The following is a 7306-nucleotide window of genomic DNA, read 5'->3' as shown; positions in this document are numbered from 1 at the left end:
GAGCCACAGCAAACTGCAGCCCTCGAAGGTTTCTGTAGGAAATGCGTTCCCACAGACTCACTTCCCACTTTCCCACGGTGAGTCACGCCCTAGTTTTGTTTACTCAAGCAGATAACAACTAATGTGAATGAAACATAGGATTTTTTTTTAATTACTGATAACAGAGCATTATGTATTTAAAAATTAGTCACACTTTAAAGCTCACCCATGAGAGGAGAAGTCAACCATGAGTTTGGGGAAAAATGTTTCTGTTCACACATACATACTTACACATACATAACATATACCCATACATACTCAAATTCATACCTTACTATCAGGTGGGATTCCAGAATTCAGAAGAAAACACAAAACTTGGGGAAATTAAAATACATTTCTACCATCCCAGGAACTTAAGAAAGAGATTGGATTCTTAAAAAACAACAACAACAACAACAAAACAGAGAAACTCAAAACAAATATAGCACAACAGCCGGAACCCCCAACCTGAGATGGTTGTCAGCCATGGTTTCCTAGTTACCTTACCACTGCCCCTTTCTCTTCTCCCCTTTCCTTTCATCCCTATTCCATTGTTCATTTCTGTCCCCTTCCCCTAACATGTGTGTATATTTTGACTTCTTTTCATACCAATGATAAAAAAAAAAAAAAAACCCAGAATCTTGTCTACCAGCCACTTACCAGCGTGAGTATTATTGTTCTCTCATTTTATCCAAGAAACTCCGGACCCCTTGGTCACTTTCCCTCCTATTATTATCTGTTAATTCCTTCTCTCTTATTGATACTGTTTGGCTCTGGAACTTCAGGTCTACCAGTTGGTGATCCTCCTGCCTCAGCTTCCCTAGCCGTGTGGTTTACAGGTATGTGCCTTCAAGGCTTTTGCTCATCACCTTTTGTCTTCCACACTTCTTAGGTGATTCTGTATAACCTCGATGTGCCGCTCCTAATTCCTCTCCAATTCCTGAGATGCTCCTATTGGCCTTCTAGAAGTCATGAGCACCACAAACAACTCTCAACAGCATCAGCTGTTTGGATCCTATGCAGGCTTGTCTTCAGGCCCATTCCCTACAGTTAGTTCTTCTCTTCCATACAGGGGGTAGAGTGCCATTGAAATGCCACGTGGACTGGGTGCCAGGGAGGCTGAGCCAGTGGAAAGCATTGGTGGGACATTAAAGAGCATCCGAAAAGGAAAAGCCAGGCTGCTCCATTCTGCCTTCCTGCTGTGGCCAACAGCAGTGGCTGTGTCTTTCTTTGGTTCCGCCCCCATCTAGGTGGTTTTCCTTTGTTTCATCTTGGTTCTAGTTTCTACCAGATGGCTTTGTCCTAGATTCTAGTACTTCCACAACCTCCCCCAAGCTTCCTAACCAAATCAGGGACTGTGTTCTTCTATTCTTAAGGTATCAGTTTCTTCACTAAATCTATTTTGGCTTCTCAACTCTTCCAATACCTTTTTCCCCGAGACAGGTTTCTCTGCATATTCTTGGCTGTCATGGAACTCACTCTGTAGACCATGTTGGCTCATGGAAATCCACCTGCTTCTGCTTCCCAAGTGCTGGGATTAAAGGAGTGTGCCTCCACCACCAACTTTCCAATATTTTTGTAGTTAGTTCCTTTAAAAACTATTTTTTAATGTATATGAGTGTTTTGCCTGCATGTACAAATGTGCAGCACATGTGTGCAGTACCCACAGAGGCCAGAAGAGGGAGATGGGTTCCCAGGAACTGTGGTTACAGATAGTTGTGAGCTGCCAAATGGGTCCTGGAAATGAAACCCATGTCCTGTGCAAGAGCAGCCAGTGCTCTTAACCTCAGAGTCAGCTCTTCAGTATATGTAGCTAGTTCCTTAAATAAAGTGAGCTACCTGGAATAGGTTCACTTATCCTTACTGGACCTTGAACAATTATCTATTTTTTTTTAGGTGTACAGTGACACAGTTTATTTAAAACCCATTTTCAAGACTTAGAAGAGAAGACACATTTTGTTTAGCTTCTTGTCCTAACCCAGACTGTGATCTGCTCTGAGAATTCTTTTCCTCTCCTCTCCCCAACCTACTCCTCTCCTACCAGGGCTTGCCCTGGCCAAAGGTCTTCTTTCTGTCAAAGCCCTAGTACTCTTGGGCCTAGCTGCAGACGAGGGGTCCCACTTGTTTCCTACTGATACTTTACACACTCCCTCAACACCTCAAACCAGGAGTCTCATTCAGTCTGTATTCTATGCTTCCCTTCACCTACTGCTTTTTGAATCATTAGTTTCTGGGTGATTTTTAGCTGTGGGCATTTTATTAGTCCCTTTATTATTACTATTGTCTTATTTTTGCTAATTTCAACATACATGTAAGTGAGGCCTCCATCTCTGCCCTTTCTGTTCTGGAACGCCTCTCCCCATACCAAATTGCCTTTTAATTCACCATCACCATTAATTCTCTTGGTTAAGTACTAGGCCTTGTTATTTCCAGCAACTATAATTCTGCATCTCAGTTTATATATCCCATCTTCTGATCACTAGTTATAAGGTCTTATTTCTGATACCCTCTCTTTAGAATCTAAACTTCATCTATGCCACATATTAGCATAGGTTTCAATTCACTGATTCTCTCCTATCTGTTTACTGGCTTTGTCTGTTTTTTCAAAACTACGACACCTTTTTTTCTGTCAATTATTGCTCACTCCTGTGCATACATCCTCAGATACCTCAGGTCCCTATCTTGCTTCATTGTGAGACTTCAATTGCTGAGACTTCAACCCTGATTGAATCATTTTCTCTCTGCTCTGGACCTAAATCTGAGCACCTATATACATCCAGGCAAAGGCACAACCACCTGAATCAGGGACATGATTTTCAAAAGACCCTTAACGCCTCCCGAGACACTGCCACTCACTGCTCTCCATTGCAGATGGTAGTGTTCTTCTTCTCTTCTCCCCCGAGATTTTGGGGAAGTCATAAAGGCTTGTCACTGAGCTCTTCTGCCGAGAATACCTCCAAAGCAGGGCACTGAGCCTGATAACTGGTAGGTTCTGTACACTCATGGTTCAGTGGCATTCCTACCATGGTCCTTCCTTTCCATGCTGCCCCATCCAGTGACAGGAGATTCTTCTAGAGCTGCACCCATCCTGGCAGACGTAAAACTTCTGTAAGGGAAATCTTTGTGCAGAAACTTTTTCATTGGCCTCTCTGAAGTTCTCTCAGACTTGCCGATTCTCCCAGAGTCCGAGGCTCTGCTTATGCACTTTCTCTCTTCTTCCACAGGTGTGGGTTCTGCTCTCTGACTTTCTCTCCAACTGTTATTTATAAATTTTCCTAATACATTTCTTGCAACCTACTTTTACTTTGGCCAAATTTGTTTCTTGGAAGATCTGAAATAGTCTTGTACACTTGAACACAGTCTCTGTTATGGGCCTCTTAGCTGAAGTTTCTTCCCACTTGGTACCATAGATATCCTATACATCTTATTACCTCTAGACCAACCTCTCTAGTTTGTTCATAAATCCTATTTCAACTTTGGTTCTCAGAGAAATACTCCAGCAAACTTGTCTGCATATCCCCCCCCACCCCGCCGCCATCCGTTTCTTGTATCTGCTCTATTATTCACATCAGTGAACACACAGATATTGCCTTTCCTGTCTCAAACAATAGCAACATCATCAGCAAAACTCTCTAAACAAGCCATCCAGCTACTCCACTTCCTCGTGTTTTCTCAACTTTTAAAATGCATTTTTCTATATTGTATTTCCATTCTTGCAGCTTATCTTCTCCCATTGTTCTTAATACAATTCAACCTGGCTTTCACTTAACCTACCCGAAATACTGACTTTATCTTCGGCGTCAGCATGATTAATTCTGATGCCCAATTTAATGACCTACATGTTGTATCTAATGCAGTGGATCATTCCGTTCAATTTTTTCTTTTTCTTTTTCCAACATTTTGAAATCCAGGACATTGTACCATCTTATTTTCCTTTCTAGTTATTCATTCCAGTCTCTTGCTATCTGTTTTCATGGACTTACTAACAACAGTGGAATGCTCCAGAGATATGTATATACAGTTGATCATATTTAGTCACAAAGATGTGACTGTATCTACCACAACTCACATTTCTAGTTTGGACCTTCTTGAGTTTCAGACTTACATATCCATATGCCTATTTGACATGCTTAGATAGAGTTTAGCGGACATCTCAGATTTATATGGACCAAGTCCAATCTCTTATCTTCCACTAGAGTCCCAAATAGTTCAGAATCCAAGCGAGTTTCACCACAGTCATTGACATCTTAGTAGTCATGCTGTCTGTCAGCTACTCAACTCAGAAACCTTAGAACTTTCCCATACCTCTTTCTGCTACATCCAGAATCTAATGGATCAGTAAATTTAGGGATTCTAAAATATGCAAACTGCATCTAGGACCAAAAAAATACTTTAGTATCTTCCATGCTACTGTCTCCAATCATCCCCCATCTTAATTATCCTTAATTGTTCCTCCAACTTCATCTTCTGCTTCCTTATACATTTCCTTTTAAAATACATCACATAGGTAGTTTTTTTGTTTTGGTTTTGTTTTGTTTGTTTATTTTTTAGAAACAGAGTTTCTCTGTGTAACAGTCCTGGCTGTCCTGGAAGTCACTCTGTAGGCTAGGCTGGCCTTGAATTTGCCTGCCTTTGCCTTTCAATTTCTGAGATTAAAGATGTGTGCCGCCACCCCCCATTACCCACCTCCTTTATTTTAAGTGTAAAACATTGAGCAAAATGTTGGGTACAAGATGAAACCTCTAGATATATTCATTTTTTTTTGGTGGTTTGTGTGTGTGTGTGTGTGTGTGTGTGTGTGTGTGTGTGTGTGTGTGTGTGTGTGTGTGTAGTTGGAGAGTGAGCCCAGAGCCTTGCATGAACTTGGCAAGTGGTCTACAAAGCACCCCATTTATAATGGCTGCTCTTTTTACTTTAATTTTAAAATTTTTCAGTTTTGAGGTACAATATAATTAGAAATTTTCTTCTCCCCTTTCCTCTCTCCAAACCCTCCCATAAACCCCTCCATATGCTACTTCACATTCACGGTATTTTTTTGAAATGAAATGTTATGGCATGCATCCATGCATAATGGATATACCTATGTATTCTTAAATATGACTTATTCAGGTTCAGTCCACATAGTGTTACTTGTATCTATGTTCTCAGGGCTGAGGGAATAAAACATAATAAAACATATGAACAATAATTAAAGTAGGCAGGCTTTATTTCCTTTAATTTCTGAGTTTGTTTTTCTTCTCTGTCTACGTTGATGGTGAGTCACTTGCTTAGAGGAGGAAGGGACGTGAGATGGAAACAAGATCTTCCCTCAGAGTGGAGCCTTCATGACATGCACAGCATCAGCTTTCTGTCTGTGTGAGGCAGTCTTTTCTGGAAAAGACTATATTTTGTATTGACTCCTGGTCCCAGGAGATGTGGATTTAAAAGATAAGTTATTAACATTTCTTAGTGGTTATTGTGCCCAGTAAGGAGCAATGCCATCTTACTTTCAAGACCTCACTTAATCCTGCAAGTAGTCCTGTGCAGCGAGGACCACATGGGGTGAGCAGCTTGAACAAGTAGTACAAACAGTGGCATCTGAGCATACCTGGCAGATTCCATAGTATCTATTGCTGCAATGTCTGATCCCCTAATCCACTGGAAGTTATGGCTCTCTTGTGGATGAAGGCACATAGTAAGATCTGCTGTGGCCTTTTCTTTCACATTCTAGTTGCTTCATCTCTTCAGGAGGAATGCAGATGAAGCAGAGCAGCTCCATATGGGCAGGGCCCACAGTATCCTGATACCAATGGACAAGACAGAAAAACTCCCGATGAGAAATAAGCCAGACAAAAGGACACAGTAACTGCCCAGTGCTGACTTTAAAATAATTCCTGTAACTCAGAAAGTGAGAGGCAGCATATTCAACAGACAGAAATGGAAACATCATAACTGGAATACAACATCATAATAGGCATAAAACATTTTCCTACAACACAGAGAAAAGGAGGATCTTCATGTGTTGCATGATGAGGAACATCCGCTTATTTTCACTTGTCAAGTACATGAGGGAGACCAGAGCTTATTATATTAAAATGTTCCAGGTGCTTCAGGCCTTTAGTTGACTCTCAGGGATGTAAAACCTGGAAGAGGGCCCGATCAAGCACATTTGCCAACATCAAGCCTGGAGTTGTTTAGAATAAAAACTCCCTTCCTTTGAGGGTGGGGTCTATGGACCTGTGATTTCATATAGCGCCGTCTGTGATTTTCATCAATAAGAGACCCCATTAAAGGAAACTTGTTGGTTTATATACAAATCAAGCACAATAGTTTATACAGGAAATTCATGTCCCCCAAAACTTTTAGAAGCTTTCAGATACTTTGGGTTCTCTCCATTTCCAGGCAGGATGCATCTGCTTCACTCCCATTTTACAGACAAATTTTGAGAAGTAATTAATTTCGAGAAATAATCCATTTCTAGGCATTCTTGGCTGATTTTTGACCCCACAGTTTCAACCCTATCCTGCTAAAAGCCCAGCACTCGGGAGGCAGAGCCAGGCAGATCTCTGTGAGTTCGAGGCCAGCCTGGGCTACCAAGTGAGTTCCAGGAAAGGCGCAAAGCTACACAGAGAAACCCTGTCTCAAAAAATAAAAAAAAAAATTTTTTTTGAGGAAACATTGAATGATTAGGAGTGAGATGGCCCAGTGACAACAGATATTTGGGGTGTGTGAAGAATGCTTGATCCTGACTCTGAGTCAGTTGCTCCTCTTTCCTGTGGGTTCTTGCTTCACTCCCTGCAACCTCCACCCACAGATCCCCATCCCCTCCTGAGCATTTCCCCAGTGATCCAGGAGACGTGTCTTCCTTTTGGTCTTACCTGATAGACTCCATGCTGTAGTTACTTGTCTCATAGTCATCTTGGCTCCGGTGCCTTGCTTCCTTATCAGTATCTTAAAGCAACAAGTCATGTAAAAGAGACTAGAATCACACTTCTTGTCTTTACTTTATTTAATAGCTCCAGCAAGTTCACTAATTCAACCCCATCACTTAAGAGCCTTGCTCCCTGTGGGTCACCTCTCCCTTCATTCCTCTCTCCCATATTCCAACTCTCCTCTGTTTATAACTCTTTTGTGTTTTTTGAGCTGCTCGTGTTACTTCTACCGTTCTTTTGATTTGGACTTCATTTTCTCCGGAGCAGTTTAGACTCCTAGAATGTTGGAGGTAGCAGGTCTTTCAAGACCTTATTTCTCAACAATCTAATCTGAAGATAAACATGCTGAAGTTCAGAGAGGTTACACAGTTTGCCCA

Source organism: Peromyscus californicus, unplaced genomic scaffold, assembly GCF_007827085.1.
Source record: "Peromyscus californicus insignis strain IS unplaced genomic scaffold, ASM782708v3 Scaffold_16__1_contigs__length_79575227, whole genome shotgun sequence".
Classification (NCBI taxonomy): Eukaryota; Metazoa; Chordata; class Mammalia; order Rodentia; family Cricetidae; genus Peromyscus; species Peromyscus californicus.
Note: the sequence above shows the minus strand (reverse complement) of the source record.